Genomic DNA, 24,661 nt, shown 5'->3' with positions numbered 1-24,661 from the left:
CAGCGTTGCACAGCGGAATCGCGCGCAACCGGGGGAGGAGGCACGAGGGCCATGTATCACTCGAGAGTAGTGCATTCCTGCGGCATTTCGGCGTGCGCGGCGCGCCGTGCCCTAGTTGCGCGCAGTGGCGCCAAAGCAGGGCGTGTGCTAAGGGGCCGCGCACTCGCCCGCTCTCGCTACTAAGTGGGAGCAACACCACCTAGACTTGGTGTTGATTAGGAGACGAGTCCCCCTCTGCTCGTAGCTGATGTGAAGCAATTGATGCGATGACATCAGGGTGCCTTCTTCGCGTGATATATATATATATATATATATATATATATATTCAGAAAGAAATGCCGAAATGCCGGCAGTCTACAACGCCAAAGAAGGCATAGGGGAATGGTTAGACTATTTTGTGACCGTTAGTGAAGTTATTGTTTTTTATTAATTTAAGTAGAAAAAAAGAAAGAAAGAAAAACACGCGCCCAGAGTGGGGACCGAACCCACACCTTTCGATGTGATCTCGAATGCCTTACCAAGCCGGCTAACTGGGTGACTGTGTTCTCCTTCACTTTCTGGGGTATTTATATTTACTGCAACTGTATCTGACGCTTGAGGGTGGTAGCCAGCGCCACTCAGACTATACGGGGAGAAGGGGACCTTCTTTTCGAACCCCGGGGCGTGACTCGAACGTCTACAGCCTGTCATGAGCGGGTAACTGGCGGGAAACCCTCTTATGCTACCTTGGCATCAAGGCTGCCAGAACCGAGGCCCTCGCTAAACTTTCGCATAATATGATTTGGAAATGAGGGGCTCGTTAGGAAATACAGAAAGAAATGCCGGCAGTCTACAACGCCAAAGAAGGTATAGGGGAATGGTTAGACTATTTTGTGACCGTTAGTGAAGTTATTGTTTTTTTAATTAATTAAATTGGAAAAAAGAAAGAAAGAAAAACAGACGCCCAGAGTGGGGACCGAACCCACGCCTTTCGATTAGATCTCCAATGTCTTACCAATTCGGCTATCTGGGGCCCTGGGCGACTGTGTTCTCCTTCACTTTCTGGGGTATTTATATTTACTGCAACTGTATCTGACGCTTGAGGGTGGTAGCCAGCGCCACTCATATATATATATATATATATATATATATATATATATATATATATATATATATATATATATATATATATATATATATATAAGGATTGGTAGTCATGAATGCCTGGGAAAGCAAAGGGGAGAATGTGGTAGGTCATTGAAACAGATGAAGAATTTTGAAAGAAAGAAAGTGGAGAAAAAATGCCCGCTGGATGGGATCCGAACCCACGACCTCCAAAATACGCGTCTGGTGCGATGACCACTACGTTACCGGCGGGGCTGTTTTCCCCTCCACTTTCTCGGGTATTTATGTTACGGTATTTCTGTGTTTCCTGCGCTTGGGAGTGGTAGCCAGCGCCAGTTGGACTACTCGGGGTGAAGGGGACCTTCTTTTTAACCCCCGGAATATACAGTAGACTAGATAAACGGAACTTCCAGGTACGGACAAAATTAGTTCCCTGTAACAGAAGTTCTGTTTACTGCGAGAGATGTGCTATAGTCCAAATTTATGTGCGTACACACTCTTAATACCATTTCATGGAGCTCTAAGCACTAGAAGGTCAATGTAGCAGATAGTTTTTCAGAAAACAAGAAAACTGCAAGAGATTTAGGCACAACACTCACAAAGTTTTTTTGGCAACTAGTATTAGACACTGTGCACTAAAAATGCATCACTTTTTTTTTTTGTTTGAGCTTTTGCAACTGTATGTTCAGGATCAGGATCTTCAGCAGCTGATGCTCATGGCAATGGGTCTGAAAAGAAGTTCCATTTTCGGTTCCGTTTACACGGTGATGCGGAAAATTGAGTTCCGATTACCGAGAGTTTTTCTACGTTATCTGAATACAAAACCAGCCAACACACAGGCTACTGTTCTGTTTAAGCAGCAATTACGTTTAAGCGATTTCCGTTAATCGAGATTCTGCTATATATATACGTTGTCTGAAAGAACGAAATAAATACTTAGGGGACCTATTGGCGATGTCGTAAGTTTCCCGTGATGTCGCCGTGTTGTCTTACGTAAGGATTCGGCGACGTACACACGTAAAGGTCTGACGAAGCGTCATGTAAATTACTCGAATTATTCAACTGTATTTGTAGTCTCCAAATGGGACCAATGAGACGAAGTATACTTGCAGCACGCGGTCGTCTCAATTTAATTACTACGAGTTTAAATATAAGCTAATCTTTCAGAACCATTATCTTCGTCTTCTAACACGACACCTGCACAATACACAGATTTTTCTCCCTCCAAACTTCTTCGCTCCCAGTAGGCGTTTCTAAGCCTTCTTGACAGACCATCACGCTTAGATGATCATAAATCTTTTGACGCCTACTTGCCTCGCGAGGCCTGAAAGAAAAAAAAATGCAATTAGAAGTCTGCTTTAAATGTGCTCCGAGCAACCAGATGGCGCCACGGAGAAGCACGTTGGATTAATCAAGAACACCTGGCACGCTTTGTATATCCCCTGGTCGCATGGGGTCGCCTTTGCAGTTTACTTAATTGGGGTGAAAGCCTTGTATGCCACATTGTAAGGTGACCTTGGCTGACCCCGGCATCGACACGATCGGGAAGAAACCCAAAGAAGGACAGAAGGGAATTAAAGCTTGCCAGCCGTGTTTAAGAGATGAGTAAGGATTACAGCCGGAATTCTCAGGCCTTGAAAAAGCATTTTTGTTAGAGGCTCTTAAAACAGGCAGGCAAAACAATGTTTTAGGCCTCCAAGTCGCAAAATTTAGGCGCCATAAGTTTTCACATAAATCACATAATTGCAACCGAAGAGTGGGCGACATGTATCTACGACCGGCAAGCCGGATAAATTATTGTTTATGACGACACAAAGGAGCCAACAGTTGGGCGTAGCCGTTCAATTGTCCCATAAACTACTGGAATAGTGCCGGCCAATTGGCCTTATTTAGCAAGCGCATTGCTCACATTCGTGTTCGACAGCCATGAAAGAGAATACACTTGAAAGCTGGGAATCCTCATTGAAAAAGCGCTACTTTATGTCTGCCCAACGCAGCTAAATTACGACACAAGAAAAACAAATGCAAATAATGAATGCAAGAAACACGACCACTTATTAAGAAATTAGCATGGTCTTACATGAGGACTGTTAGGTACAACTCTGGCAACTTTCTCATATAGGATGATATTATTTAAATTGTACAGGCAAGGCGTCCAAACGCTGCTAAACAAACTTCTGCACATTGGAAGAACATTTCCGGATGAGTGGTTAGCAGCGAAACAGACTTTTGATTTAACAACGTATTTTATAGCCCACCGGCACTGCGAATTTTAAGGCGTAATGAAATGCAGGTGCGCACTGATGTTTCGCCGTTGGCTCTTCGATATAGGTATGATCCGCTAACAAAGGCGTACCCGATGCTCTAGTTAAATACAGCTCGAGCTTACTCGAGTTGGATTTAAGTACGCTTCTAGAAACAAGGATGCTACTGCACATGTTTGAAGAAATCCGTTTAGAGAGAGCACGCGAAACGTACATTCTAGGAATCACTGTGAAAATTGTGGAAGCAATAGGAAACTACCCCCATCTCCACATTTCCGGATTTAAAATTGAGCCTCTTGTCATTGAGTATGAGATAGTGTACGCTGAGAAGGAGCCCTCGATGTCGACAGATATTATCGGAGCATAGATGATAGTTGTACTTGGTAACATTCGATGGCTTTACCGACAGAGTGCTCACCAGCAAGGACTCCTTGAACTTATTTAAGGACAGAAAATCCCTCGTTCTTGTTCAAAGCGTATGGCAATCCTGACTGCGGCACTCTAGACTCGACTCCAGCTTGTGACTGCCGGTCGCTATTTCTTTTTCTTGTGTGTATCTGTGTGCGTGTGTCCGTCGGATGGATTTGCTGTCGATTTTGCTCTTATTTGTATTATTCATTTTAGCATTTAACCCTCATTACATGTGGTTACATCATGGCCATAATTAATTAAAAATTATGCGATCAATTTGAGCAATATGATAACCTTGGATTTGGCTCGCATTGAACTGAAGCATCCAAGTTGATGCGGCATTCTTATGAGAACTTTGTATAAATTGACTTCCAAGAATGGTGCAATGAAGTTTTGGCGGGAAAGGCATTAGACATATCCAACAAGGCTTCAAGAACAGAATAACTATACATGGCAGCAGGTGAGTCCTCTTGGCAGCATTGGCAGGTTTTTTCGAATTGGTCCAAAGGATAAGTTTCTTGAACGAGCCGGAAGGCACTCACGAAGTAAGCAATTCAGCAAGCTGTGGATTGCCTTGCCATGAATTTCCAAAACGCTTCACAAGAAAGCTGCTCATACCTTCTTCTTCACCTTAATGGAGTGGCTCGTACCTACAGAGGGGGCAACGGGGGGTGGTTGCCAAGGCTTGTAAGCTGTGGCTTATTAAGTGAAGTACTAAAACGGTAAATATGGCAGTAAAAAATAAAAATAACAAAATTTGCTCCATAGGGATAGGGGAGACGGAATGAAATGATTGTTTTACTCTGTTTCATTTCGTTCCCTTCTCTTGTTCACTTTGTCGTGTACATCTGGGGATACATCTTTCGTCGATCTCTTAATTGTCGTCTGAATTCATGGTAAGGCAGCTCCGAAAAGCAAGCAAACTCCCATTGGGAAAATGGATTTGGCTCATTTTCGATACGAACTGCGATTGCGTACACGTTCGCAGGGCGCTATCTCACCTATTTCCTTGCCACGTGTTTTCTAGGGTAAAGTTCCCCAGTTTTTCTTGTCCATGGAGTTTTATCTGACTTAGTTTCGGTTTTTGGATCTGGCTTATTTCGAAAAAAAAAAGCGCCCCAATTGTCCGTCACAACAGTACACCAGGCTTTCACCTTCAAGGCATGTAAGCAGGCTTAAGCGCACCGAGAATGTCTTTTTTTTTTTTCCTATGCGGATGGCCGGTGAGAGCAGCGCGGCGCATAACAGCATATCCCTTTGTTTCGTGCGAAGTCGTGCCAATGTGTTCCAGCAGACGATCCGTTCGGCGCTCCGTTTAAAATTGCCACCCGTATACCGTTCGGGGACTCTCCCCAGGCCCGTAGTCGTAGCTTTCATATCCTGCTGCACCGAACTAAAACAAGCGCCTGAGCGATGAAGACGCGGGATAGCATCTTTGGCCCGCTTAGAAAGTCCCGCCAGCGGCCAGGTAGCCACGCATTCAGAACCACGACTCGAGAATCCTACCAAGGCCTCTTCGAGACGCTCTCGACACAAGGGCAAATACACACGCCGCTTCAAAACAATGCGCAAGCGTGTTTATTTGTCCGCGTACCTTTGCGCGGACGGAATTCGCGAGGGCCTTCAAATATAGACGCACGCTGCGCCTGCATAGACGCTGCAGGTTTGAGCCCGGGCTTGCTTGTTCGTGCATGTGCTGGTTTCCTCACCCTTCCCTCTTTGCTTGTGTGTGTGCGCGCTTGTGTTTCTTGCACCCGTTCCTCTGCGCCATTTCTTTGTGAATTCCTCCCAGCGCGGCGGCGGCGCCCGCGTGTCGCGCGCGGCGCGACAATGCACCCCTCGTGTGATCCACGCCGCGGGTCTTATTCCGAGCTACCGAGGCGGCAATCCGGCGGCAGCAGCGGGCAAACATAGAAGGCGGATTGCTCAAAATCCCACGACCCCGTCCAGATCCGTATCGCTCCTTCCTGGCGCCGTTCCGCAAACGGCACGCGGTGGGACGTTTATATCCTCCCGCGCGCGCGCGCGCGCCCTGGAGATCTTTTAAATCGGGCCGCTTTGCCGCTCTTTTTTCGGCGGCTGGACGGCCAGGCTTGGCTGGTTGGCTCGTGGCCGGCCGGCGGCCCGGCGCCGTGTCTGTGTGTAAATGTGTCGCGAGAGGATCACTGGGGTCTCTGCGCTTTAACTCGTTGGCTTTTTTCCCTTTTTCGATTGTCCTTTTTTATTATTTCAGCGCGAGAAAGCCAGAGTTGAAGCGATTATTTCTTCGACTGCTTGAAAATCGGATATGAAGCGTGCTGGCGATCAGCCGCTTTGTAAATCCCTACATCTGGTTTGAAATGTAGAGATACGCTTTTATAGGTACTTGAGTATTAAAGGTGGAATCCGTCCAGTACGCTTTATAAGTAAATATAGTGTAACAAAAATTAAAGAAGTTAACACTAACGCGTAAGGCTTCAAGGTAGGGAAGCTGCAAGGCAACCTTCACGACCATCACGACGGTTTAAGACCGCAATTTCAGCCGATTTGCTTCTTCGCTGCCGCAACGACTCACTCCGTCTTTGTTGCATTAGCGACGAAGAAGCATATTGAAGAAGCAGAACAAACGAACAAAACGCGCACACTTAAACTAGGCACCTGAAAGTTTAACGTGTACTCTATCACGTGTTCTGTGTCGAGCCGGTGGAGTGGTTCCTCTGCCCAGTGTCACAGCCGAGTGAGTAAGCCGTTTGACTGCCGGGTACTAATTCACGGTCGTAGCCGAGCGGGTAAGACGACTGTTGATCTATGATCGAATCAGGGAGGTGCCGGTGATTTCTTGGCTTTATACTGATGTACTGAGTTTTGTGAAACGCCGGAATCAACGAATGGCTAAGCAGTTTCGTTGTTAAAAAGTGACGTATTGTGCAGCCTTTGTCAAAATATTCTAGGCCATGCCAAAAGGGGATACGCCGCAAAGCAATTCTATGTACAAGCTTACCTCTCGAGCGAGGCTGGAAAGATTTCCGTCAGAAAGTTGGAGAAAATACCTTTCATCTATACCGCCGTAAAATAGGTACGCCGCAGTTAAATGTTAGCTATTGCCTTGAATTTTTGTGGCCAGAAACCTTTAGCGTGGCGAAGAAAATTTTGACAAAGACTGGACGTGCGTTACCCCACATCCACTATCCACAAGTGGCTTGCGCAGTGACTGGACATTTCAAACGAATTCTACGTTTGCCCGACTGGCGGTTACTGACGTCACAGTTGGCTATTGTTGTTCAAATGCGATAGAATTCGCAAAAGCAGCCGTGATGTTGTGTCAGCCTGTCAGTTGTTATTTCATCGATCTTCATTATGATGTCCCAGAGAGAAGAATAAGCAGAGATGATTGCTTCAATTTCAACACCAACATGTTACTCGGCGAGGGAAGGGAATGGGGATAGGATGAAAGAAAATGCGATAGATTACAGGGGGGGGGGGGTGCAGAAGGAAAAGAAAGAAATTTAAAGAGAAAACAAAATATTGAATGTTTAGTTTGTATCAGTAGTACAAACATGCAGCCCGAGGATACGGTTTTCCAAAACTTTAAACCGCTTCAATGACGCCAATCTCGTCCAGATAATCAAGAACGCCGCCAGTATACTTCATGTTGAGCTGATGGGAGGGCCATGGACCAAGAAGTAATTTCAAGGTCATTGGTCCTGGGCTGAGGCGTGCTCCTCAGATGCTTCATGGTTTCCAGCGATCTGCAGTTGTCGTAGTAAGGGTTCGCGGTGGCACCAAGCCGGAAAATGTATGTTTTCATGAGTGCTGTGTTGAAACGCATCCCCAGGCGGTCAAAATTATTCCGGAGCCCTCCACTACGGCGCGCCTCATCGCCTGTGCAGCGTCGGCGTGTTAAAACTCATAGTCAATCAATCAATCAATCATCAGTAGGTGTTGAGACGAATCGGTGATACGTACGTATTATGAATGAAAACGTTTCAGCAGCGTTTTGTTAAACGGTTTATATAGATAAAGTACAACATTGTGTTTAAAAGAACTAGAATTTAGCAACTACCTCATCTACATTCCAGCTGGAAAAGACGGTTACGTAACCAAAAAAAAAACGCATAAGACACACAAAATTTTTTTCAAATTTCGAGATACAGTGACGTAGTGCTGGCAGGAGTGACGTAATATGGGCCAGCACTAACAACACAGTTAGTGTGTTTACTGCACGTGAGAATACAAGTGATATAATCAAACATCCTAGAGGTCTCCCTCTAATTGCACAGTCATGTTTTGTAGCGTAAGCTACACTGGCCGAGGTTGAGCAGTTTCGCATGGACCTTATGAAGGGCCGTGCTGCGCAAGCTCGAGGAGCATTGGATTGGATTGGATTGGATTAAATTGGATTGTATTGGATTGGATTGGAGATCCAATCCAGTTGGAGTACGGGTGTGTAGAGCATTGGGACTGCACATCCGCCCGTCTGCGCGTTCCAGAGGAGTGACGTCACAGCCGCGGCAGACGCACGCCGGCGCGTGCCCAGCTGTGCGCCTCCGTCGTGTAGTAGCCAAGTCTGACGCTGCGCCGGAGCCGCTTGATAGCCGTTTCGCGCGGCTCCTGGAGAGCCGTGCTGCGCATGCGCGAAGAGCAGTGAGTGGACTGGACTGGACCGGACTGGACCGGACCGGACCGGACCGGACTGGACTCGCCTGGACTGGACTGTACTGGATTGGATTGGATTGGACTGGACTGGACTGGACTGGACTGGACTGGACTGGACTGGACTGGGCTGGGCTGGGCTGGGCTGGATTGGATTGTATTGGATTGAATTGGATCGGATTGGATTGTTGAACCTTAGCTCACGCTACGTATATCCTGGCATATCCGAGCTAAGCCACGGCTAATTTTTAATGGTGGCTAGGGCCGGCAGCCGCCAATCGCACAAAACAAGATTTTGTGACGTCACAAAGAAATCGCCGGAAAGTGCCTGGGAAGTCGCCACTGCTTCAACTGTTTTTCCTAATATCTCGGTTATTTGTTTCAAGTTGCGATAAAAATTGTATCAGTGTTATTGCGAAAATGTAGTCTGTTAAATAATGAGCCAAACATATTTTGCCTTCATGGCATCGTTAAAGTATAGGGTGCGTTCTTGTTTATTATTTCGATGCCAAATCGACATTTCAGAGCCAAACATCCCGAAATTATCGTAACGGAAGTTCTGCAACGAAAATGTGGGCCCTACTCAAATACGCATCCCCACCAATCACGTGGGCAAACCACGTCACACCCAAACTGACGTTTTCTACGTTAAAGGTGGGGCGCAACTCGGCTTAAGCGTCTTGTTATAGAAAAGAACGGTATGTGACATAGGCAAGCTCGGTATCTGGAGAGTGTCTGCAAAAAAAAAGAAGCACTTAAGCAGTACTGTGTCTGGAACGAAGCCATAGTTTCCGTTTGGTGCTGCTGCGTAAGTTTGGTTTATGACGGACGCAAGAACGGCGTTAGAGACATTAGAATGGTTTAGGTAGGCGTGAGAGTTGTCATATGACGTCATATACAGTTCTGTCAGCAATACTGCGCAAGAACAACCCCTCGTGTTCTGTGCACGCTGTTCTGCTTGCTGTTCAGTCGTCACACCTATCTGAAAGAACACCCTAGAATCGAAGTATCTGGACCACCGCACTAAGATGAACACGGTTCGTCGAAGTCTGCCACGGACACGCAAGTCGAAAAAGCAGCCGAAAAGCATGGCAGCCGGCCAATAAAGAGCCATTATTGCGGGTGAAGTATTTTTCGAAGTATGGGACCCCGATTTTTTCAAAATTGCCCGCAAAAGAATTGTCGCAGCTCGCACTATAGTGGTGTAAGGCTGGCGGCCCCTCTCCCTTCGTCGGAGACCCCTCTGTTGCACCTCACATGGACTTCCAAACTTGCCGCTAAAAGCTCTCCGTGACTGGAAGGCTCGGATCGTTTTGTCCGCAGGCTTTCACATCTCTCACAAAATGGAGCGCGTTAGCACGCGCCATAATCCACAGCAACCACGCCGCAGGCGCTCCTCATGATGCGCGCGCTCACGTGCTGTCAGTATTTCTTCTTGGTAATTTTAGATGGGAAGCATTTCATGCTCGGGGCTGTGTCCCTCCCTCCCTTGTTTTCGTTGTCCGCCGTCCACACTCTACTGCGCATGCGCGTCTCTTCAGCCCCGTCAGCGTTTGGGCTGACGTCAGCGCAGTCCACTATAAGAAGAAATAGGCGGCGTTCGGTTTCGATCCCACGACTCTCTGGCCGGCCGCAACGGGATGTACGTGGCGCTCTTCCCACTGCGCTACAAACCGAGACGGGAGCATGTGCTACGAACGCGCCTGATGTTCTTCACTTATTCAAACTACGTCAAGAAGCTACTGATACCAACGAAGGCACGCGAAGCCGAACGTCAACGGAAACGACGAACTTAAAACTAATGGGAACTTCAGTCGACCCCATGGCTGCTTCGCATACTACTCAGGGTTCCCCGACGGGAAGATGGTGTAGTTTTTTTTGCGAGTGCCTGACGTGGCTCAAGCTCACGCGCAAGGCTGGTCGACTCCGGGCGCTGCTCACGAGGCGCACGCTCACGCGCGCTCGGTCTTTTTTTCTTGGTATTTTTATCTGGTAACGCTACACAGCGGAACTAAAAGCTTAAACAGCGCGGCTGTTAACATGCGTGAGTGTATAACTTCGGTGAGGAAGCGCCGTCTCTGCATCCAAAGTCCCTCGAACGTGTCAATACATGTGGTGCAATAAAAGAGCTTTGAGTATAGCATATTGCAGCGAGAAGACTAAGAAGCCGGCAGTGGTACACACTTCCAAGCCAGACGCTAGGAAGGCGACGAAGTAGAGAGCGGCGCGTAGCCCCCGGCTCATGTTCTCATGGCCAACCATTAAATCACCACTTCTGCCTGAGTTGTACCGCGTAACGATATTTTGCACGCCGCTCCAAAACGTATCAAGAAAAATCCTTAAAACTTTTGCCGGAAATGCTCACTCCAGTGTGCATCGCCCTTGCATCATTAAACTGTTCTGAGAGCAAAGACAAACAGGCGGCCGAACAGAGACGGGGAACCGCATTCTTGTGTACACAAACATTTGTGGTCTGTAAGGACATTTCGAGACAGGAAAGGGAGAAAGAGCGTGTTTAGTGGTGCCGACGATGTTCGGATGATGTCGAATGATGCGTGTCAAATCCTCAGTCACAGTGCTTCTCCCAGTCCTGTGCTCTGCAGGAAGACCGAGAGAGCTTCGGTAGCCAGTGTAGCCTGTCTTGGACCCGACCAAGGACGCAACACATCCCTCAAGCAAGCCCCACGTCATGACTATGGTTGTCTTATCACTATGTACTTGAGCACGTACAAATGACCCACTCGATGTCTTCTCGCCTGCCCGTTACCGATAAAAGTGTAGGAAGAGGTCTAGGTGGTGGAACTTGAAGATGAAATGCCTTGTGAAAGCCGTATTCAACCGTAGTCTATGTAAGATGTCCTCCCCATGCTTAAGCCTAGGTGACATCTCGAAGGTGCGTTTGATGTCAGTTCGGTGCAGAGGTGCGTGCTTCTGTCTTGCATCATCCCGTCGGAGTTGCTGAAGGTAACACAAACAGCCACAAGTCCTCTCATACCCCATCAGCTGACAAACATGATGACCGAGATCACTCGACCAAGATTGCAAGGTCGGAACAGACACATTTAGCAACGGTAGTGAGTCTTCTAGGTAGCCTTGAACTTCGGCAAGCGTTACTTTATCCAAAGCGCTGCCACCACTCGAGCACGGTTGCCCAACTGTGTCACGAGCACGCTGGCACAGGCCTCCGGGCTTGGGCCCCACGGGAGGGGAAGGAAGCAGTCGCCGTGGCGTCTGGACCTCCTCTCTTGTTTACGCTCACCGGCAGGCACCCTGTCCCGCGGTCGCGACGCAGGGTCCGTGTGCCAGCGGGAACAGAGGCAGCAGTGGCAGCCGCAGCCGGTGACGGAAGGAGAAGACGGCACCTGCCGAAGACGCATCTAGGTGTAGCCAGGGCATGCGGCCAGCAAGCAGCAAGGCGCTCCCATTATCTCCGGATTAACTAATTATAGTGGAGGAGCCGCGCGCTCTTCCGGGTGGCCTCACCCGCCCATTCGCGGCCGTGCTATTTAGGGTTAACAAAGGCGCGCGCTTGGTGGTTGGCAAGAGTTCCAGGATTGCGCAGTTTTCGGTTTGTCCTTGCACTTACACTCTACAGTCGTTGTAAGTGTTAACAACGACAAAGAACGAGGCGCCGGCCTATGCACAGAGCGGCAGCTAGCGATTCCTGGCCTAGACATTGATGTAGTGCGCATGCGCCAAAGCAGCCGAGTGCAGAAGGTCAACCCTGTGAGCGACCATCTTCAGCCGCTGAAGACGCGCATGTGGTTATTGTTTCTGCCCTGTGCATAGGCTAGAACCCGAGTTTTTGTTGTTGTTAACATTTGTGACGACTGTATACTTCGGCCCACTATGCAGGCCCGCTTTTTAAAGGGGCTGTAAAGACAAAATACAACTCTTCAGTGGATGTATACTCAACTCTCAACCGTTCAGGCTGGCCCACGAGACATCCAGCCGTTCTGCTAATGCAGAGCCTCAATGGCAACATTGCATGAATTTGGCTTTGGAGTGTCTCTTCACCCCCTTATTCTTCTAATTCTGGCCCCGTCTAATTTTCTCGTGCTGGAAAACTTGAAAGTCTGACTCACCGGGAGAAAGTGCCGTCAACTCCTTCAATGCGTCTTTCGCTGTACTTGGCAATGTGTACACTTACAAATTGAAAAAGGAACGAGATGTGTAGACCTCAACAGAGATTACGCTGATAAATAAAATAAACCGTTTTCAGATAAGGGTGGGTAATTTTCAATATTTATATTTAAAAATCACCGTATAACGAAGACGCAATTGAAGCATGGGCGGCGCCCGTGGTATTTGTGCTCTCCGAAGGAAATCAACGGGTGATATTATTAACCCTTTACACTTACGATAGTGCTCGAATAATATTGTCTTGTAAAATTCCACCGCCCAAACTTTGAGGTTAATTGAACAGTCCTGCTTTGTGATGGAATGAAAAGAACGCCCGAGGCTGCGCTGCCAAAGGGAACAATATCGTCGTACCTTGCTTTCTTTCAATAAAACCTCTTGCTGGGCGAGTTGGTACATACTTAGAGGGAGGCTTAGCGCAGAGAAGACGAGGACGGTGACATACGAGACAGGCGTCCTTTTACCAGTAATTGTTTCCAGCCTGGAAATAAAAATATTGGAATTACTGAAAAATGAAATGACGCCACTTTACGTCAATTAGTGTTCTAGTAATTACTGTTCCAGTAATTGACGTCCAGTGAAGCTTAAACGACGACTTGAAAACAGGATGCACGTCTAATATTACTACCGTGATAGCGTGACGTGCACGCACTAGTAAGTTTAGCAAAGGTAAGGTGGCGAGGGGTTACAACGCAAGTTTGACGTGTTTCGAGTATCACTGCCACTCAAAAGCCTGCCCATGACTGTTACGTCACACATCTACATTATAGGCGTCACGAGTCACCACCAGCCTAACGCACCTCTCGGAAAGGCGTCATATATTAATTTGATGGTCTGAGAATGCAGTGCAGTGCCAGATTAGCTAACCCCCCAATTCCTTGCCGCGCTAGGCACTTTTTCCCTTGAGAGCGGTCTGGCTCGAGTAGTGTGAGCCGGGGCCTACAACCCATTTGGTCCCTCAAACTGGACAATTAGACCCTCAATGGACAATTAGATCCTCTACGGCCCTTGAAGATTCAAGTAGTGTTAATCCTCCCTCCCTGCTATTCCCATTTCCCCCCTCTGGCCAACCGGCCGTCCCATCCCAATAAAGGACTTTACTACTACTACATATATTAATTCAGTCGCTTCGCAAGTATCCACCGTGATCCGATCTTACAAGGGTTCCGGTAAAGGCAGCTGGGGTAATTATTTTTCGCGGAGTGGAAGCGTAACGCACCTGTTTCTGTTGGGTTGGAGTACTGTTGAGTTGGCTCAGTTTTCCTCACCCTGCCTCAGCCCTGTTAGAGAGAGAGAGAGAGAGAGAGAGAGAGAGAGAGAGAGAGAGAGAGAGAGAGAGAGAGAGAGAGAGAGAGAGAGAGAGAGAGAGAGAGAGAGAGAGAGAGAGAGAGAGAGAGAGAGAGAGAGAGAGAGAGAGAGAGGGAGAGAGAGAGAGTTGTTTAATGAGACCGAAGAGGTAAGCCCTGCATAATGCTGTGCTTGTTACTTGAGGTGATTGGTGAAAATGCAGTGAGGGTTAAATGCAAACCGAATAGTTAAAACAAAAAGAAAGGAAAAATGACAATCCTCAGACGAACATACGCACACACATATACAAAAAAAGCAAGAGAGGCAGTCAAAAGCTTGGCGTCTATTCCAGAGTCCTTGACGAAACACATAAGAGGTTTAATACACCGCACTACCCTGTCTTTGCTGTTCCAGGGCCCTAGAAGACCTCCACGCTGATATTTCTAGCCCGTAGTAAACTTGGCGCCGTCATTCGTGCCGAGTAGAGGCGTGGACAAACACAGATCAGGTGTTCACTGTCCTCTCTCATACACCGCAAAGGGGACACAAAGGTGACGCCACCAGTCCGATTTTGTAAAGAAAGCTTTTGGTATAGGCTACTTCGAGGCGCATGTGATGCATAGCACACTCGTTTCGTCTGGATGAACCGTGTGGTATACGAAACGTACACTGCGGATCGAGATCGCAAAGGGGGGCGTACTGCAGGTCCGGATTCCACCCCTGCTGGAATCAGTTGCATGCGTCATGCGAGAGTAGTGACTAATCCGTTGACTTCCTCCTTGGATAAAGGGAGTTGTGCTGGTGAGCTCGTACAATTGCCCTCACGTGCGATCCGATAGGATGTCACATTGCCCGTGATGCCACGGTGTCCTGGCAACCACTGCAACAAAATAGTGTGTCCGTTGCGCAGTGGCTCTGTGTGTATGACGTTGATTTCTTGTATCAGTTGGCCTTGATTACTTCCTCACGTGAGAAGCGCTTGTAGCGCAGTGCGGGAATCCAGGAAAAGTACCCAGGGTTTTGAAGGGCAGTCCTTGACAATCTGCAGCGCCGCTCTTACAGCTCGGTCTTACTGCCAGCTCGGTTTTTGTAGCCGATGTCTTGTGACTGAGCTACTGGCTCACAGAGGCCGCCGAAGGTGGTACCCATACACCTATGGCGGAAGATTCAGAAGTCACGGACCCATCAGCATATACGTGGGTACACCCGCCATAGCAGCGAGATATATGCTGAAGTGTGTAGTATATGTCAAGGCCACTGGAGGGATCGCAGACTTTTTGCCGATTCCAGGCACTGTTGTTGTTATTGATCACGTAGAAAACTGCCAAGGTGGTAACTCGGGTATAATAGGACGTTGATAGTAATGCGGCAGGAATTCCATATGGCTTGTGGAGCTATCAGCTAAAGGTTGGGAAAACGAACCGCTTACATGGCGGAGCCAGACAAGGATATTTTCTTGTATTAACAGCACCCTGGCCGAGAGGCATCTCGCTTCGCAAAGTGTCCCGGTGGTGGTGGCGGTGGTGAAAAACATTTATTAAGCTATTTACGAAAGAGAGATAGGGACGGCCTGAAGGACCTACCCTTTACAATGTCTGGGAGGAGTCCTTAGTCCGGGACCCCTGTGGCTTCCGCGCGGCAGCACGGGTCCTAGCCACGAGAGCACGTTGGCTCTCTAGGGTTGCCGAGCAGGGCAGCCTCCCAGCTCTCTCGAGAGGGGGGGGGGGGGGGGGAGGAAAAGGAGGGTAAGCCGGGTTAAAGGGGCATGTACACACCATGTGAAACACGTCCGAAAACGCGCACGCACAGTGGGGTTACTCGCCAGGTTAAGGCGGTGATTTGGTCTAACTTGAAGAACACTTTAAGGAAGAACTGTTCTCAAAGGCGTCTTTGAGTGTTAGCGAGTTAAAGCGGGTGATGACGTTCGCTGCGTCCACGGGATTAACAATGACTGTTAGGTTGTGCTTTGGGGCGCTTACATGAGGTTGCCCGTCAAAAGCGAGGTGCGAGCGCTTTGTGCTATAGGACAGCGCTTTGAAGGAAGTGCGAGTTAAAAACCATTCATTTGGTCTATAGTAGCGCTTCAAGTTGTCATAGCTCATATGCTTTGCGTTAGTGGCCGAACTCGCCCCGGCGGGTACCAACCGCAGGGATGCACCAGGATCCCACCTACAAGTTCAATAGTATGAAATTTACCGGCCAGCCTTATAGGCGTCTGAAAATAAATGATGACTTCTCCGCCATTTGACGCCACCGAGATACCCTCGAACGCTTTAAGCCCGTTCCCCGCGTGCACGAATGACGGATTTTTCAACGCACGGGTGGAGCTCGGCGCCCTCGCTCTACGCGGCCGGGTCGCCGTGTGCTCCCTTGAGCCGGCGTTCAAAGACGGCCCCTTTCAGCCTCGTCGACGCCGGCTGGGAACCCCGCGAGTGCTGCCAGCGCCAAGGCCCTGACCCAGTTGGCTTGTCTCACCTGCGGTTCGGAGCGCAGGCAAGGGCGGCAGAACAGGAACGGACTTGGAGAGCGCGAATGAGCCTCTGCGCTCTGTCACTTCACACTCATATCCGATCCCGATGTGGCCATCCCATGGCATGCGTACTTAATTACCCGTGGTATCTTAGAATGCCTCATTCGTCGTGTTTTTACAGAACACATAAGAAAGTGAAGTGTGGACGAATACTTAGAAGACACGCAGGACAAGCGCTGTGTGTCGCGGTCAGTGCGTGTCTTGAGTGTCTTCTAAGTCGTCGTCCACCTTTTGCGCTGTTATCTGTTGTGTAGCTGTTTCAAATTGCTTGAAAAGGGATGCAAAGCATCGCGTCTTCTCTTCAAAACCTCTGCAACGTATCGCGTTATCTTCAGTCGGTACCAATATCAATATCTACACTAACATGTGCATAGACATTCGTCAATATCGACCGGTATACTAATGACCGATATCTATCGCTATCAGCAAACATATCAATCATCTCGGGGTGCCCATTTTTCTCAACCCCGTGACACCTTTTTCAAAGGTTGGTCAGCTAGGCCATCCTGGCCGGCTATTCCACCCGTTGTTGTCCCCTCTTACTCGACAACCAAATACAACCTATTCTTTCTGAACTTGATGACACCTAGTCTCACCATGTTGGTTATTTTTGACAATTTGTAAATTCGTAATTAGATGGTAAAATCATCCTGCTTCCATATTGCCTGAAAAATGTCGCAAATTTGCATTGCGTTGTTCCTTGGAAACCTCTGCAATGTACCTCGTCAACCTCAGTCAGTATGGATATAGCAACATCTACCTATACAAACATTCAGCAGTATCTACAGTAATATGTATGAATATTAATCGATATCTACCAATATACTGCCCACCGATATCTCTCACTATCAGCAAATATATCATGTCAATCGTCTCGGGGTGTCCTTTATTTTCAACCTCGCATCCCCCTTTTCAAAGCTCAGTCAGTTGGGACATCATACAGTGGTCTAATCACCGCTCTGTTATCACCTTTCACTGGACAAATAACTATTCTCTCGGAGCTCGGCGGCGCCACGTCGTCGTCTTGTTCACTTCGCTTATTTTGTCGTCTGCGCCACTCAGACGACAACGACGATGTCGACGGGACCCCCTTCCGAGGCGCCGCTACGCAGCGGGCGACCTTAACGCCACGGAGGTCGAGGTCGCGCCCTTGCGTTGTTCACACACCCACGTCGAGGACGTGTTTACGACGTCGGCCCAACGCACGGCTTGACGCAGTATAGCGGTAGAGGCGCAGTAGTATAGTAGTGGTCGCATAGTACGTAGTAACTTTCCGCGCCACTGCTTGCAGAGTGAATGGACTTGCCGAGTCCCGTTACCCCCTTGTTTACCGAGGGACCTCGCGGGAGGCGCGACAAGAGGGCGATGATTGACTCCTTTGCGAGTTTGAGGGGCGCTTTAAGATTGACTGACTGAAGGCCCCGTCACTCGACGTTTGTTCTAAGGCGGTGGGCGTCTTCGTCGCACTCGATCAAGGGCTTTGAGGAGGTGCTAGGCCTCACTGTCGCGGCAAAACGAAGCGGCCGTTTGGTGTCAGGGCTGGGTATTTTTCCGCTGCTTGAGTGCACTATACGGGCAGAGGTATTTGAGTGCAGTGATGTGCTAAGGCGAAGAAGCAACTTCATCCAGATTTCGCAATGGCGTCTGTCTGGCTTCGTAAGACTATCTGTATGCACTGTTACGCCAAGTCATCCATCACCGACTTGTCCGCAAAGGGGGCTACACAGCACAGGGAATATAAGTTATTCCTAGTAAATTCAAAGTATTTTCATGAAATTTCAAGCAACTCGAAGGAAATTCCGAACAAATCAGAGAAACATAATGCGATTCCAAGACATTTTAGGAAATTAAAACTAACTCCAATTAATTTCAAGCAATCACAATGTCAAGTGTTTCTAACAAGCTCGAAGCAAGTCATTTCAAGTAATACCAGGTACTTTGAAGGGAATTCCTGGCAATTGCAAATAATTCCTTTCACATTTTTAGGTAATTTCAAGTAATTCTACGAGTAATTTTGCGTATTACGAGGTGTCCGTAAGATGCACAAAGACATCCCATTGCTATGTTATGTGGTGTATGATTGATGTACGCTTTGTGAATCTTATTGTGTAAAGTTGGCTTTTGTGTAAAGGAATAGAAAGCTTCGCTTTCACATTCTTGCATCTCCTGGCAGGTTAAAAACCATGCACATCTCTTGGTCATAAAACGAGCCTGCTCTCTGGTGGGCCACAGAAGCAAGACATTTCCCGCGTACGGATTTGACATGATGGTTGCGTGTCGCAAGTTACTGTGAACACCGCGGTTGTTAGGACACACAGCACGCTGGCGGATGAGCGCGTAATTTGATTGCATCTCTGTGATTTAAAAAGGGTGGCGTTGCTGTATATATGCGCATACTGTGCCACAGAAACGATCAAAATCATCAAATCAATCGCCATCTGTGGCACCCTTCCTCCGCGGGCACAATTGGAAGAATTGCTGATCGCGTCACGACAGACTTAGTAGATGAGTTTTGCTTAACTTAAATGGTCATGAAACATTAAAATGGTCATTAAACATTAAATGGTCGAAGCGCACCCCATAGCCCGAGGTAAGGGCCGCGCTGCTAGGCAACGCAGAGTCACGTAGCAAGCGGGAAGATGCAGATGTGTCTCGCGCTGTGTACGGCGGCGTATCAAGCACGTGCCTTAGTGGCACAGCGGCTCCACAGTCACAATTACTTACAACGCAAAACTGGAAGGAGAACTCAGCGGCGTTCAACTGGACATAAACGCTTTCGCATTACTAACTCATAAGAAGAGTTTAGGGGTCCTCGGAATTTCTGTGTTCCGTTGGTATCGGTCTAACAGTTCTTGGTGTGTACATATCGGCGTAACCCTTTTACCACGATGGGGCATCACTTTGTCCACCAAACGTAGCAGCGTGGCAAAAGTGGAAATAAAGGTGGAGGCGCAATTTGAGCTTCAAACAAAGGGAGGTTGAAGTAGGAACTAAAGGGAGGGGCAGGCCGGTTGGGGGTGGAGGCAGAATGCGTCAAAAAGAACTTGTCATACAAACAGAATAATTCCAATTAAATTACATTGACAGCAATTAAAAAATGGGTTCTGCCTTATTTTTCAAAACTTGTAAGTCGACTCTCGATAATCCCAAGTCGTTTAACTTGAAATTTTAGATTAATTAGAAGCGATGTCTTGCTCCCGGCAATTTTGCATGCAATCCAATGGAAGCAACTGTTCGATAATTCTCAGCTGAAACCCACTACATCGGTGAATTGGAAGTTAATTCGCATAAAAAGCATCCAGGTGACCATCGTTTTTTAATAAATTCAAAATTTTCAAATGCAAGGACAGCGCCGTACTATGCACTGATGCCAACGCCAGACAACGCGGAGTTCATAAAGCAGAAGTCCAGTTGAAACTACAGATGTGAGCGGTTGAAAAAAAAGCATTAGGAAAAAAAAAACAGGTTTCTTTCGTTTTTTTCGACCAGGATAATATCGAAGAAAAAAAAAGAAACACAACTTTTCCGAAGAAATTTGTTGTGATGCGACCAATATGCAGTGAGGGAAATGGTTTCTGAAATCGTACGCAAATTTTGGGAGCGGAAGCTTTCCTGGGACTTTTGTGATGCAGAATGCAACAATTATATTCTTGTAAGTGTTGGCGCAAAAATTTATTGGGCGCTTTAGTCTTTTAAGCGATTCGAAGGCGAAAGCCAGTGATTATCGAAGGCTTCTTCACTGCTGCATCGTGTTTGCGGTGCTTTCACTTTAACCTTTCATGCGGCAAGCATCCGGTTAATTCTTGATCCTTCCTGGCACGGAACCCGGCTGCGGCCATAGTTACAATACTTGGCGGCTACGGCTCTTGACGACCCTGGTTCAAATCCCATTCGAGCCCCAATAGGTTTCTGTGTACATTTTTTACTTATTTTTTCTTTACAGCGGCCGTTGATATCATTCGCGTAGTCGCCAGCAACTGCGGTCACTCTTCGCGTTTAATAAGACATCTAAGAATTTCGACTTAAGAAGTAGATCTGTGCGGAACCATCGTTTTTCATATTTAATATTATTCATATTTTTTTCTGAAAAGAAAAACAATGAAAAATACCTGTTTTTTTACGCCCCTAAAATTTTCATGAAAACTTACATATCTAGTTGAGGCTAGCATCTGTCCATTTCGAGGTTCCCAACTTGCTTTGTTCGCCCAGCGCCGTGTGGGCAGTTTTCGTGGTGGAATCTGCAGGCTTCGAATTTAACGATGGGTCTCACTTATCACGGCAACCCGTGTCGCACACTCTACTTGGCGACGAAAGTCAAGATTCTGAAGAAAATCAAGCAGGGATACGTGGTGCTGACTACAATAACAATGGCGTTTTTGTGCTTTTTGTTTAATCGGAAAGTTCGGTTAATTCGAAGCGTTTTGTGCTCCCAGTAGACTTCGTATTAACGGGAGTCGACTGCAGTCCCAAAGCAAAGCACTTGGTAAGCAAGCCGGATAGGAAGGAACCAGGTTGAGGTTCGAAACGGAAGAGGTGGGAAGAAGCTAGTGGGCGATGGTTTCAATACGGTCAATCCCGGGCACGTTCTAGCGTTTATCTGCCATCATACTGCATGTTCTTACAAAATCTTTCGCAAAGGGGGATTAACCGAGTAGCTAATCATGACTGCAGTTCTAGTAAAAATGTGGGCTTATGCAGTTGTCAGACCGTCACAATCGTTGCCACATGAGTGTATTCGGAAATATCCCGTCTCATCTACGCATTACATTTCCGTAGGCATGCACAAAAACGGCATTGGTGCAGATTGGAGAGCGAAGTAGGAGAAACGGGAAGATGGTCCCTCATCAGCAGCAGTACAGCCTGAGTGAGCTCTTTCGGGCGGATGCCTAAGTTCCCATCATAGCATAAACGCCAGGAAAAATGTTTAGATGCGGATTAGAGGTATAGGCAAGTATGCATATCTTATTTCTTCACTTTGTTTTAATTATCGCTGCTCTACAAGGCGGTAGGCATGGCGGTAGGTGTTAAAACTGCCGCCAGTTTACAGCGAGCGCGCGGAATCCCGCGCGCGACTCCATCTAAGCAATGTTTGTCTGCCAGCGGTGCAGTGGCGCCATCTAAGCACGACGGCAGAGACCGTCTACGATCTGCGTCTGCGCGCGGAATACGAAGTGACACGAGTGCCCTTCGCTTCAAACTATCGAGATGGAATGTTCTCACACGGTGCTGCGATGTCCTTTCAATAATAAACATAAAAAAATTCATTTTCATGCGACCTTGACGTCATGTGTTTGCTTCACTTGTGGGTAATTCCTGAAGTTCTTTCCCTTGGCGACGCATTTCAACAGCTGTAGCACCAACGTTACTAGATAGGTTCCGTTGTAAAACTCTCCCCATGCGCCATAGAGATAATATACTGACTCCCATGCGCCGTGCATCGCCGGCGTCTCCGTTTCTCGGCGTGCCGCGAGAGGGCGGGACCGCCGCATTTTGCTCTACCCGGCCGCTGCTCATCGCGTGCAACGGCGCCTCTCCCAACGCCTCTTCGGCCTTCTCATGACGTTAGCGCGCGATAATATTAAAGACTACCCGCTACCCGCCAAGTTGTCCGCGTCCAGACTACATCTAGGCCAGAGTACTTTCCAGTAGCTGCTCAGGATCGCTAATGTGGGGCGTAAAAGCCGTTCGTTACGGTTCATTGCTTTGCTTTCTTCAACAGGTCAGCCGAAGCGCATCGTAGTTTGCGCGCGCTTGCGTCGGCTGCTCGCTGGCAGTCAACCACGAGCGTGAACGGTCTGCAGCGAGCTGGTAGCATAGAATAAGCCTCTGTTAAAGCTTAGTTTGATTGACTCTTCCGAATTTTATAAAAAATCATGAAACCGCTCATTTTGTTTCCAGCCAAAGAAGCAAGGTCAGCATTGGAGCTTAGTCACTTAGTGGCTGTAGTAATTCAGGCCACTCGAAGACGAAACTTCCTCATTTCCTCGACGTCCTTTTGAGAATAGTATCTTGTCCATGTTTTGCCCTGACAACAGTTAGCTTTACCAAACGTCACTAAGAAGCGACATTTCTGCAAATAACTGAAAGAATTATTTAGTCAATTAACTGACGAAGTTAAACCAGCTTACATGTCAATAAGCATAAAGTTCTTTTCAGCAATTCATTGGTTTTCACAGTACAACTTTACGGCAGACACAAAGTAGAAAAATATATCCAAAGTTTTTGTTATTTACAATCAACTCCACATCTTTTTTGCTTAAGGTGAACATGGCTACGAATAGATACATGTATGCAAGGTTTTTTTTTTTTTTTCATTTACAACAATCTCCAACTTTGCCAGCGTGCATACAGTAGCTTAGCGCGTTTGTGCGCCGACTTAACCTGCACATTCAAGGGACGTTCTCACTGAAGGAATCTGGAATAGAAATCCATGCGCTTCACCTAATACGATTTGATGACGCGCGCAGAGAATTCCTCAGAGTGAACGTCATTTTGTGTACGTACCATTTGTCGATGTCCTGTACGTGAAAATGGCAGTCGTACACTTTGGACTTTGTCGAAAGCTCCTTATCCGCACGCGGGATGGCCTTATTCCATAGCGGGCGAAGCGTCGCATCTTTGGGAGCCGAGAAGAAGTGCCTGTCCGTGTTGCTCTTAATTGTTGCTGCTGTAGCCACTGGTACACCCGGGAACGAAGTAGGTCGGCATTGTCTGCCTCAGCCTCACATGCAGAGGACCGCATCAATGGAATACAGTCGCTGGCAAATCACTAAACGTGCCACTCGAACGGCATCGCGCATTGAACACTACGGAGAACGACCGCGCGAACAACAAACGCCGGAGACCGGGGCACTGAATGCGCCGGCTACTGCGAGTACTGCTCTTCGGCAAAAAAAGGACCCGGAAGAACCACACAAGGGACGAAAAAAATGTCATTGTGTCTGCTGTTTATTGTAGCTATTAGCTTCCGAGAATGTAAATAATTACCAGATGTGTGCGCCCACCCACGCGCCCGCGCACGCACGAGAAACGTATGCGCCGAGCGCTGAACTAGGAACGCGAAGGGAGAAGCATAAGCGAAACCGCCTGCGAGCGCCCCGTCTACCGAGCCGGTTGCGACTGCAGCGCCACAGTGACAGAGAGAAGGATCGGTGGCGGTTCCGGGCAGCGCCGCCAAGTTTTACAACTGAAAATAATCTAGTAACGTTGTGTAGCACCAAGTATCGCTGCTGACTGTGCACAGTGCTGCTATTTTTGTCGCGCGCCCCTTGGTTAATATAAAACATGACAGCGGTGTGAAACACTACGTCATAAGAGCAGCCATATATCCCAGTGCAAGCAGAGCCCATAGAACAAAAGCTGGCGAAGATAAAAATCCAAAGAAAAAGGCTTATAAAAAATGAAGGAAGCTCACACTTACGCGAAAGACTTCAAAGTTGCAACCTTCACGACCATCGCGAAGGTATAAGTCAATGGTTGCAGCCGATTTGCCTCTTCGCTGTCGCAACGACCGTTACTCCATCATTGTTGCTATGAGTGAGCTTCGCTCATTTTTCGGAAGTGATAATAAACATTGGGCATTACCTTGGAGGGGCGTACGCTGTGGCGTGCCCTTCTCGTTCCGAGCAAGTGCTGCTTCGATTACGGCGAACGCTGGAGCTTGTTTTTTTTTTTTATTTGCCAATCTTGGCCAACCTCCTTAAGTGGCCATCCGTGGCTTGACAAACGTGCGCTTGGGACGCTGGGCGATCGCTGCGAGGCACGACACACGAGCGCTTGCAATTTTCTTGCTTTTTTTAAACTGCCGGGCGGCCGCCGCAATCTTGGTCAATCTCCCTAAGTGGGTAGTTTTGGCTTGACAAACGTGCGCAGGGGACGCTGGGTGGTCGTCGCGAGGCACGCACACAGGGGCGCTAGGCAACTTCTTAGTTTTGTAAACTGCCGGGCGGTCGCCGCGAGAACCGCGCTCACGAGTGCGCGCTCGGCAATTTCTCGGTATTTTTAACTGCGGGCAAGAAAAATTACGATTTGCTAAACGGCTTCGCTGTTAATATTGAGCAAACGCCAGAGATCATATGCCTACAAAGGAACACGATGCATCCAAAGGGACCTGGCAATGTACTGAAAGAAAGATAGTGAAGGGAATGGAATGTAACTTTGTTCCAGCAAGGAGGCCAAGAGGCCCTTCTGTGGGATATGGGAGCGAGGGTAGGGGAAGAGGGTTCAAATAAAGCTTGTTTACGGCACTTCGAGCGCTCACCTGAGCGCGTCAGGTTTGGTTACGCCAATAGGA

This window comes from Haemaphysalis longicornis, unplaced genomic scaffold (genome assembly GCF_048455015.1).
Source record: "Haemaphysalis longicornis isolate Haplotype H1 unplaced genomic scaffold, Haemaphysalis longicornis Haplotype H1 scaffold_10, whole genome shotgun sequence".
NCBI classification, from domain to species: Eukaryota; Metazoa; Arthropoda; class Arachnida; order Ixodida; family Ixodidae; genus Haemaphysalis; species Haemaphysalis longicornis.
The sequence above is the reverse complement of the archived record's forward strand: the minus strand, read 5'-3'. Positions refer to the sequence as shown.